Raw genomic sequence first — 10,160 nt, 5'->3', positions numbered from 1 at the left:
TCACCAACAGCGCCTCGAGGATCGCCGGCGGCGAGAGGTCCCATCCGATTTTCACGATGAGATCGCGGCGCGGCCGCGCCTACGCCGGACAGAACTCCAACGCGTGCTGCGCCGAATCCACGCTCGCATCGCAGTGATGGGAACGCGCGGTCGCTTCCTTCCTGATTCGGTGCAAGTATTCGCCAAAGCATCCGTGCCCGGTGAGCACCTGCGTCACCCTGTAAGTCGGGGAGGGGGGGGCCCAGCCCCGTCTAACCAGACGTCCCAATTTGGAAAGACGGCCTCGAGAACTCTTAGCCCCGGCGCGCCAGCCCTTGTGTCGAGGCCATCTGTCGAGCAGGACCAGTCGAGCCCGACCCTCAACGTCGGCGCCCACTGACCCCGTCCGACAGACCCCGAGTGTGGAGGTAAATTTCGCGACACCTCAGTGCCTGCAGTTCGAACGGGGGAATCCCGGCGAGCACCGCAGCTGCTACCGCCGAAATGGTGTGGAAGCCCCTCACTACCCTGATGGCCACCGTCCTGTGCAACCTCTTGACCTTCAGGAGACTGCGGCGGCTGGCCATCAGATCCTCTGCTCAGATTGGAGCTCCATAGAGGAGCCTCGAAGCCAAACTGGCTGTCGTGCAGTCCGGGAACACTCCGGGACAGGTACGACTCGAGACGGGCCGCCACCACTCTTTCCAGTAGTTTACCAGCCCCGTTAGAATCTATTCTGATGTAATAATCCATTAAATCTTTTGAAATTATATCACTATATAATAATCAGTAGTTGAATTCTCTGCGCTTATTGGAATTAATATCTATAAATTGTTTAACTTTAAAAGGGGTCGGTGTTTGAATCTTTATTCGACCACTAATATGCGGAGTTCGCGGAAACTAATCATGACAAACAGAATTGTTCGTTTCGTACGGCGGCTAAATTTTTATCCGCAAGTTTCGTAATAAGTATGTAAAAGTGAATATCGAGGTTTAGTAATAAAATTTTAGTGGTGCCCTTCCGCACGAGGTACGCGTAATTTATTTACAAACATAGCGAAACTCTATAGCCGGGATATCATCGAAAGTTTCGATTCGTTTAGAAGTTTCCGCAGAATCGGAAAGTAAGTGACTGCGTGGTCCAATGATTTCCTTTAATAAGACAACTTTCTTGCAAATCTAGAAAGAAAGTTTCGTTACTTTTAATTACATCGACATGTCGATTGTTTGTATCACGTATGATAGATACCGAGAGGATATACGATAGGAGTGAAGAAGAAGAGTGAGTGAGTGAGTGAGTGAGGAAGGGAGGGAGGGAAGGAACGAGAGAGAGAGAGAGAGAGAGAAAGAGAGTTTCAGTCTCCGTGTTTCAAAAGACGAGCTCCATTGACGAGCTGCATACAAACGCGGTATATTTTAATAACGCGGCTGTAATTAGATCTCGTAGAAACGTGTGCCACATTAATTTTATGGTTACCACAGAATTCGCAGAGATTCCTAAAGCAGTATTTACAAATTGATTACGTGAACAAGCACGAATTAATTAAAAAGATATTTCATTGTGTTTGAATAACTTGGACAATTTCGCGTCTACCGCATATAAAAGTGCAACTTGCTTTGAGAAACAGGTATATGGAAACTTGTGTGTTAAATTCATGGCAAAGTGACCGGTGAAATCAAAGGTAGAAGTGTAAGAAAGTTAAATATTTCCCAAATTGTTATATTTGCTAGTAGTAACAACTAGAGTTATTAGTTACATCACGTACAGTTATAGTCTGACAGCTAACCTTTTTAATGTTATCAATTAAAAGCAGAATGATAAAATCTTTTAGCTTTTTTCTTATATTTTATTCGAAGTAAAAATCCCCCTTTCTTCCCATCTTCGTTATTAATATTTAAGAACTTTGCTTCAAGTAATAATATAAAAATAACCGTTTGTAATCATGAAAAAGTGGAACAAGATACCATTATAGTAAAGTTACATTTCTAATTTCTTATAGTAATTTATAATAAAACAATACAGAGAAGTTATTATGCACTTTTCTTTATTCTTAATTATTTAGTTAAGGACGTATACCGAATTATTTATTTGAAAACGTACATATTTCTTTTATTTTCATTTGAAGAATTTCAAAATTTGTAGGAGGGCGACTTTTCGTGTATGAATCTTCTTGTAATTTTAAAATAAGTAACTTCATAATAAAGAAATACGGTATTTTTGACAGAATTTCAGAAAAAATATTCAGTCTTTGACAGTTAATTTGCATACATAGAACAAAGAAAAGTAGCAGCCAGCTGATATTGTACGGAAAGATATTTTTTTGCTATTTCCATGATGTTAATCTATAATCTGGAAATTATAGCAAACAATGGAAAAGTTATCCTAAATTTTATAGAGAATGGTGCGCTCTGGATATTTATGGAAACACGTTAAATAATACATATATGTATTATGTATGAAAATTGCATCTACCTAAGTGTTGTGTCGTCGAAATATAAACGAATTTATTACGTGGTCCAATAAAACAGACCAGTCTGACGTTAAATCAGATTATCGATCTTTATCGATGACCGCGGTCGTGTAGCAGCAAAAGTGTGACTGCTGCATCAATATACATCATGTCAACCTCGTATATCTAAACTAAATGTATTGTTTGACCTGGTGCTCGAGGCTAGTTTCGCGCTTAGATGCGTCAAACTGTCTCTAATTGATTTACGATCATAATTCACTTATATTGGTGATTCGGCAACACCGGCGCGGTGACAGAGAGGAAAGAATACACAGCAGGAAAATAGTTACGTTCGGATAACCTGTAAAATATGATTTAACGGTTGGCTGGAAAACGGATTTAGAAGGTTAGAGAACGAAGTAAGAACGCCGATCGTAGATGTTCTACAAATAGGAATAAAAAATATTACGATACAATCATTCTGTTCTTTGGTCGACATTATTATTGTATAAAGCTCCTTTACTATTAAGACTGAATTTCTAAAACCAGTTCGCTCGGCTTTTAACCTTTAAGGTCGTTTCTTTCCTACAACTACGAATCGATGTTAAAATTCTTGTCTTATGCTGAGAGGCAAGCGGTTTTTAATTACGGAAAATTTTGAAAGATTATTCGAATAATGGAGGTTTGCCGATGCGGATGCGAGGCATCGTCGCAAGAATCGATCGATCCACCGCACGAGCCGTGCTGTTGCTGCAGTTACGATCCATTCAGCGACAAAGAAGCAGAAATCTACGACCTCTCGTTTGCCTTGAAGAAGCTCACAGTAATGAAGTGTCAGATGAAAAAGTGGCGAATAGAAAGACTTCATCTCGAGAGCGAAAATAGGTCTTTGAAACAAGCCCTCCAATCATTCGGTACCGATGTATGATATTTCGTAGATTATCCCCTTCTCTTCTTCTTTTCTCCTTTCTGAATCTCTCCATCTTATTATCTCTCTCTTTCTCTTTCTCTCTCTGATTCGTCTAGTAGCTAGCTTGTGTGAAATTGATTAATTGGAATTCTGTACGGATACAGTGATTACGTTTCTCCTCCCTTACGAGTTAGTTGTTTGATACAAGTTGAAAGTAGTACCGTTCCACGCAATTAGTACTATAAAGAGCGAAACAGCAGAAATTACATACACACTGATTGTCTCGTTCAGTAGCATTAGTTTGCGAACAAGCCTTTTGTCACGTTCTATTTAGTTGCCGACGAAAAGGTAGCGTTAACTAACGTTTAACGCAACTGGCAATAAGTTTCACTTTCGGCTAACCTGTTATGTGCGGGAATACTGGCACGGGAGAGGATTAAAGCTGTTCGAAAGTAAATTAACAATATGTAATGATTTATTCAAATCTTACTCGATTTCGATATTGACAATTGACTGACAGACTGACGGATATAAAATTCTTCGATTAACAAAATGATAACTAACTCTTCGAATGGTAATTATTCGTTTGATGAACAGTAATATTATTATTCCATAGACGAACGGTAATTATTGTTACTGACTTCTCTGAATCGCTGTATTTATTTATACCTGTCGGGGATGAAAAAACGTCGCGGTCTTTCTTTTGAAAATGTTTGGGAAGATCCCCAACGTTTGTTCAAACCGCCGACTTTGTTTACAGTTTAAATTATCTTAATACCGTTATAAAAACATAGTTAGATAAATATAAAAACATAGTTAGAAAAATATAAAAACATAGCTTTTAGCAGCTTTAATTGCCTTTCATTTCAAATACTGTAAACATAGTTTCAAATAAACGTTTTAAATCACCATGATTTGAAAGAAATTATCAATGTTACTTTCGCGCTACGGATCGTGCGGGGAGCGGGACGTGACACTTTAACTGAGCATTAGGTTATTTTATGAATGCAAACTGTTTAAAAAATTCTACTTCGGGAATTCTCTTAAAAAACATTTACTTAAAATATTTTCATTTTAAAAGTTTAATCGATTATAATAGACTGCGTTGTGTTTTCGACCAATCGAGGGGAGAAGCAATCGCGAGGAGAGACGTCAACGGGAGTCGTAAATTCTCGTTACGATTATAGCAATCGACACCACGAATTGATCGATCCCCTGATTTCGGTTAAGACAATAGGGGTGATTCAGTTAGTATAACACTGTGATTCACAGAATTATAGATTATATATTTCCAACACTTAATTTACACTGTTGAGTAGGTATAAATAGATAACAACTTGTCGCACGAAGATAAGATAGATATGCACACTAGAGCAAGGCTCTTATAATTGAATTTAGTATGTTAGTGGACGTAGCACCGTAGGATACTTAATAGAGGAGGTGAATGTTCGACAATGCCGAGAACCGACTTTTTTTTTATTTATTTATTAGAATATTTACAATTAATTCTCGTTGAGAATTTTCAGTAACTTCATTTGGCGTGATACAATGACATAGTTTATAACAGTTTTATATTGTTGGTTCTAGTAGGATCTAAGTATTTAATCTGAAGGGTATTTTCTTTTTAGTCTGCGGATCTGGTCTGTCGTGTTAAGTAGTTAGGTGACTAATGGGTTGTGGTGGTTGTTGACTCTTGCGTTATATCTGCTTCTGGACTTGTATATTTCATCTTTGACTGTAGGTATCTTGAAGTCGCGGTGGATTGTTTCGTTGGTAACATACCAGGGTGCATTTATTAGGGATCTTGGCGTTTTCGATTGGAAGCGTTAGAGTATTTCAATGTTGGAATTACTTGCTGTTCCCCATAGTTGGATTCCGTAGGTCCAGACAAGTTTTATTGCGGTCTTATAGAGCGTAATTTTGTTCTACGTGTTTAGGTTGGAGCGACGGTCAATGAGCCAATAAAATTTTTTGAGTTTGTCCCTGAGTTGGTTAGATTTGTCTACGATATGTTGTTTCCAAGTTAATCTCCTATCCAGAGTCATGCCCAGGTATCTGACTGTGTCCTTGCTAGAAACTGTTATATTGTTAATGGAGACCTGTGGGCAGGATTGTTTTCGCAGCGTGAAGGTTACATGTGTGGATTTTTTTCATTAATTCTGAAGCCCCATTTATGGAACCACTTTTCCATTGAGTCGAGATCTCGCTGGAGGGTGGATGAGACTATTATCGGGTTGGCGTGAGAGGCTAATAGCGCTGTATCGTCGGCAAATGTTGTTATGGTTATTTCTGTCGATATTGGTAAATCGGCAGTGTAGATGGAGAACAGAAGGGGTCCGAGGACGCTACCTTGGTGTATGCCCGCTTCTATTGGGAAGTTGTGGAAATGGCGTCTATGTATTTAACCATGAATTGTCTTTTGGTTAGGTAGGACTTTAGGATGGAGTAGTAAGTGTGTGGTAGGACTTTTTTAAGTTTGTAAAGGAGCCCTTCATGCCATACTTTGCCGAATGCCTGTTGCATATCAAGGAATACCGCTGAGCAGTATTTTTTCTTTCAAGGGTTTGGCTGATCATGTGGGTTATGCGGTGGATTTGCTCTACTGTTGAGTGTTGTTTTCGGAAGCCGAATTGATGATCTGGCAGTGTTTTCAGATCCTTTAGAAGTGGAAGCAGTCGATTCGTTAGCAACTTTTCGAATAGTTTTGACAAAGTGAGTGGAAGACTAATTGGGCGATAGGAGCTAGTTTCGTGTATTGGTTTTCCGGGTGACGTAATCTGTGACGTTTTGCAGGTTTTGGGATAGTATTTAAGGCGAAAAATTGAGTTGAAGATTGAAAAAATGAGTGCAATCCCTTCTACGGGTAGTTCCTTAATTGCTTTATTACTTATTTGATCATGTCCCGGTGCTTTCCTGGGGTTCAGACGATGGATTAATTCAGTAACCTCTAGAGAAGTGAAAGGTTTAATGGGGGGAGACATTTGGAAGGGGGAATGCAGGTATTCTGTTATTTCCGGAACGGCATTGGAGGAATGAGGTTTCAAAACGTTGGATAGGTAGTTAGTGAACAGGTTGGCTTTTTCTATACGGGTTCGTGCCCATCCGCCTTGCGGACAGCGAATTGAGTTTCCTGGAAGCCTTCCATAGTGAGTAGTTGGAGTCGGCAGAGGGGGACAAATTGACGAGGTACTTTTGGAAACAGTCATTTTTGTATTTTTTAATGATTTTGATTAACTTCCTGGTTGCGTTGTTTAGCTTGCGTTTGTCGTCCGGTGTTGTATGGGTTTGCCATACTCTTCTTAGTCTTCGTTTTTCTGTAATTTTAATATGTAATTTTAATATGTAATGGGGGTATTTGTGTTTACTGATAGAAATCTGGGTAGCTGTTGAGGAGGGGATGGCGTTTATTATGCTCGCGTTTAGGTATTCTTTGGCAGTTTCGATATCTGTCTTTGTTTTTAGTGAGATTGAGGTAGAGGTTGAGCGGTTAAAGATTTCTCTAAAGAGCTGCCAGTTGGTGAGTTGGTTGTGAATAAGGCCATTAGGTGGGTTCTCGATTATTGCTGAACCAACTGTTGCTATTACGGGGGAGTGGTCGGAAGAGAGTTCAGTCGAGGAGTTGATTTGGAAATATCTGGGCGAGATATTTTTGGTTATGAAGAAGTCGAGTAAATCGGGGATTTGTTAGTGTCAGTGGACCAGTATGTGGGTTTATATGTGGTGAGGTAGTTGAGATTGTTGGTGGTTATGCTTTTCAGGAGTTTTGCCTCTTGCTGTGACAAATCTGCTGCCCCATTGGGTATGTTTGGCGTTATAGTCTCCTCCAGCTATGAATCTATTGCCCAGGGCGTCAAAGAGGCTGTCGAAGTTCTCATTAGCAATCGAGTGTCTGAGAGGGCAGTATACTGCTGAGGTGGTGATTGTACCATGGCGGTTTTCTATTGCTACGCTTGTGGCTTGAAGGTAGTCTTTCTGGAATGATGGAAGCTCGTAGTGCTTAATACTGGATTTGATGATGATTCCGATGCCGCCGTGTGCCTTTCCACTGGGTTGTTGGGTGTGGTAGAAGTTGTAGCCGTGTATTTTGAGGTAGTTTTTGTCGGTGAAGTGGGTTTCAGATATGAGCATTACGTCGATTTGCTGTTGATTTAAGAATAGTTCTAGTTCAAATTTGTGCTGAGCTAGACCGTTGGCGTTCCACAGAGCTATACGCATTGGCTTTATTTTGCTTCCGTGCGTATTAATTTATCCATGAAGAGTGTTAGTAATGAAAGTAAGTTGTTGATTTGTTCTGTTTGCTTCTCTATTAGTTTTTCGAGTCTGGAGAAGTTGTCTGTGTTTTGTGAGGTGGGAACACTATTTTCTGAGTGGCCACTGTGGGTTTTCGTATTGTTTATATTTCCTTGTACTGTCTGAGCATAGGGGGATTGGTGGTGTGGGGCATTTTTGGGATCTGGGTTCTTCGTTGTTTATCTCCTTGGGTCTGGGTTTAGGGTACTTATTATTGTGCAGTGTTTTATACTTTGAGCATCCTTTGTAGTTCGCAGGATGCTCTTCTTGACAGTGGATGCACTTCGCGGGGGTTTCTGGGGATTTAGTGCATTGGTCAGTGGGGTGACTACCTGCTCATTTTACGCACCGGAAATTATGGTTGCAGTATTTCTGCGTGTGGCCGTATCTTTGGAAGCTTTTGCATTGTACTATCTCTTTCTTTACAAGAGGTGGTTCGATCTTAACTATGGAGTTCATCAGCCGGTTGACGTTGTAGATTTCTTTGTTATTTTTTTTTTTCGTTTTATATCTATGAGAAATAGTGATAGTAGGTTTTTTGTGATTCTATGTCTTAAGTTGCTGATGTTAGTTACTTCGTGGCCGTGCTTTAACAGTTCGAACTTTCGTTCGTCTAGGTCGACTGAGTGGTGGATATTGCGTAGCACCACTCGAAATGGTCTTTCTTGCTTGAGTTAGTACGTGTGGAAGTTGGCATTCAGGGTTTTTAACAACTTCGTTAATTTTCTGTATGCGTCTGGGTTGGCCGGCAGGACTTTTACACTGTTGTTGCTGATTTTCAATTTATATTCGTCCTTGCCGATTTCTTTTTGGGTTGTCTTTGTCATTGATTGAATGTCAATGACATCATCGATGAAGATTGGCGGTGGAGGGGGGTTTTTCGTGTAGTTTGTGTATTTACCTCTGTAGTTGTATCCATAGCGACTTCAGCTTCCAGTATGGCGAACCTGTTGTGGGTGGACACTTGGCTAACTGGTGGGTTGGTTTCTCTCTTGCTCACATGGGTTCTGCTAGCTTCGAGTTTGCGTTTTTTCATGTGAGGGTCGTTCGCAAAGAGGGGTATATTGTCCCTTTGCCACGGGGGAGGAAGAGCGGCGTTGTTGTGACTGAGCTCCGTAGAGCCCGTTTGGGATGATTGGGCCATCGTCGATCTAGTTAATTCAATATGAAATAACTAGTCGAGAGGCTGTGTGAACACTTGACTAGGTTTGTTGGATTCGCTTTCGACAGATGGGCGTCACGTGTTGTTTTGTGAACTTCACAGGGCACTGGATACACGTCTGCACGCTTCGGCACTCACCAGCAAACTGATTTCACAAAACTTGATGGATTTCTCACCCACTGCTATAAGGCTTACACTTTTGGATTGGATAGATTGTTTCTGTTTTTAACTACGTTATATTAAATATATCAATAAATTTTAACTGTTAAGTAAAGTCAAAGTGAACAAACTCATAGATATATTTTATCTCTGTAATCTTCATTTTCTCATTAGCATCTTTTCTGTACTATTCTTATAATACACCAAACTTTCGCTACATTATTCAGTTTACGACAGAGTACTATATGTATTCAGCCGTTTTAATAGCAAATTCCGTAATAATAATACAAACCGAAGATTGTTTCCCAATGTAGACTGGAGTTTCCTAGCATCAGGGACTTTTTTAAAATTTAGAGCGCTTTCTTTGAACAGTATCGTACATGTGCACTGTTCCGAATGTTTCTAAAGATTAGATGTTTTCATGTAGGTGTAAATGCGGATGAGATATTGAAGCCCGATCCGCTGCTAGTACACTCCCGAGAAGAAATCGAAAGGCTGCAAAATGCAAACGCGGTGCTGCAAGATAAAGCGAGGGATCTTGAGGAAACTCTGGCCGAGCGAGATTGCTGTGACGATTCTGACGCCACGATTCACTTTCTTAGAGAGAAGATAAGATATCTTAGAGAGGGTTTCGCGCTTGAAAAGAAAGAGTACTGTTCGCTACTTTCTCCGCTTCGTAGACCTCGTTTAATCGTTTCCACTTCCCAATAAATCGTTGGTAGCAGAATGATATACATTATTGTTCATATGTATCTGGACGTTTGGTCGATTAACTTTGCTCAAATAAATCTACGACTGCAGAAACATACATAGCGTTTCTTCCAAATTTACATTTACCTGAGAAAATCACACCAACATTCTGGTTATATACTAATGTTACGATAATGAAATTTCATATTTTTATTTTAGACATTAATATTCGACATATGTAATTTATAGTAAATTTTAACTAAACTGAGTCTGAAACCTTACATTCTTGATAAGGCAAGAGTTGCTTATTTCCTCTTAGGCCTTTTAAATTTCTATTTTATCCATCAAAATGTTTTGTATTTCCAAACCTGATTAATTTTATGACTTCAATGTATCTCTTCTATCAAAACTATCCATGAAACATACTTCTTTGAAAATTTTTTATGGCCTCGGTTGCAAGGTGTCAAAGAAATATTCTTGCCCTGACAGATTGCGAGACATGGTATCGGATTTGAGGTTG

The sequence above is a fragment of the Bombus terrestris genome, chromosome 5 (assembly GCF_910591885.1).
Source record: "Bombus terrestris chromosome 5, iyBomTerr1.2, whole genome shotgun sequence".
In the NCBI taxonomy this organism is placed as follows: domain Eukaryota; kingdom Metazoa; phylum Arthropoda; class Insecta; order Hymenoptera; family Apidae; genus Bombus; species Bombus terrestris.
The sequence above is the reverse complement of the archived record's forward strand: the minus strand, read 5'-3'. Positions refer to the sequence as shown.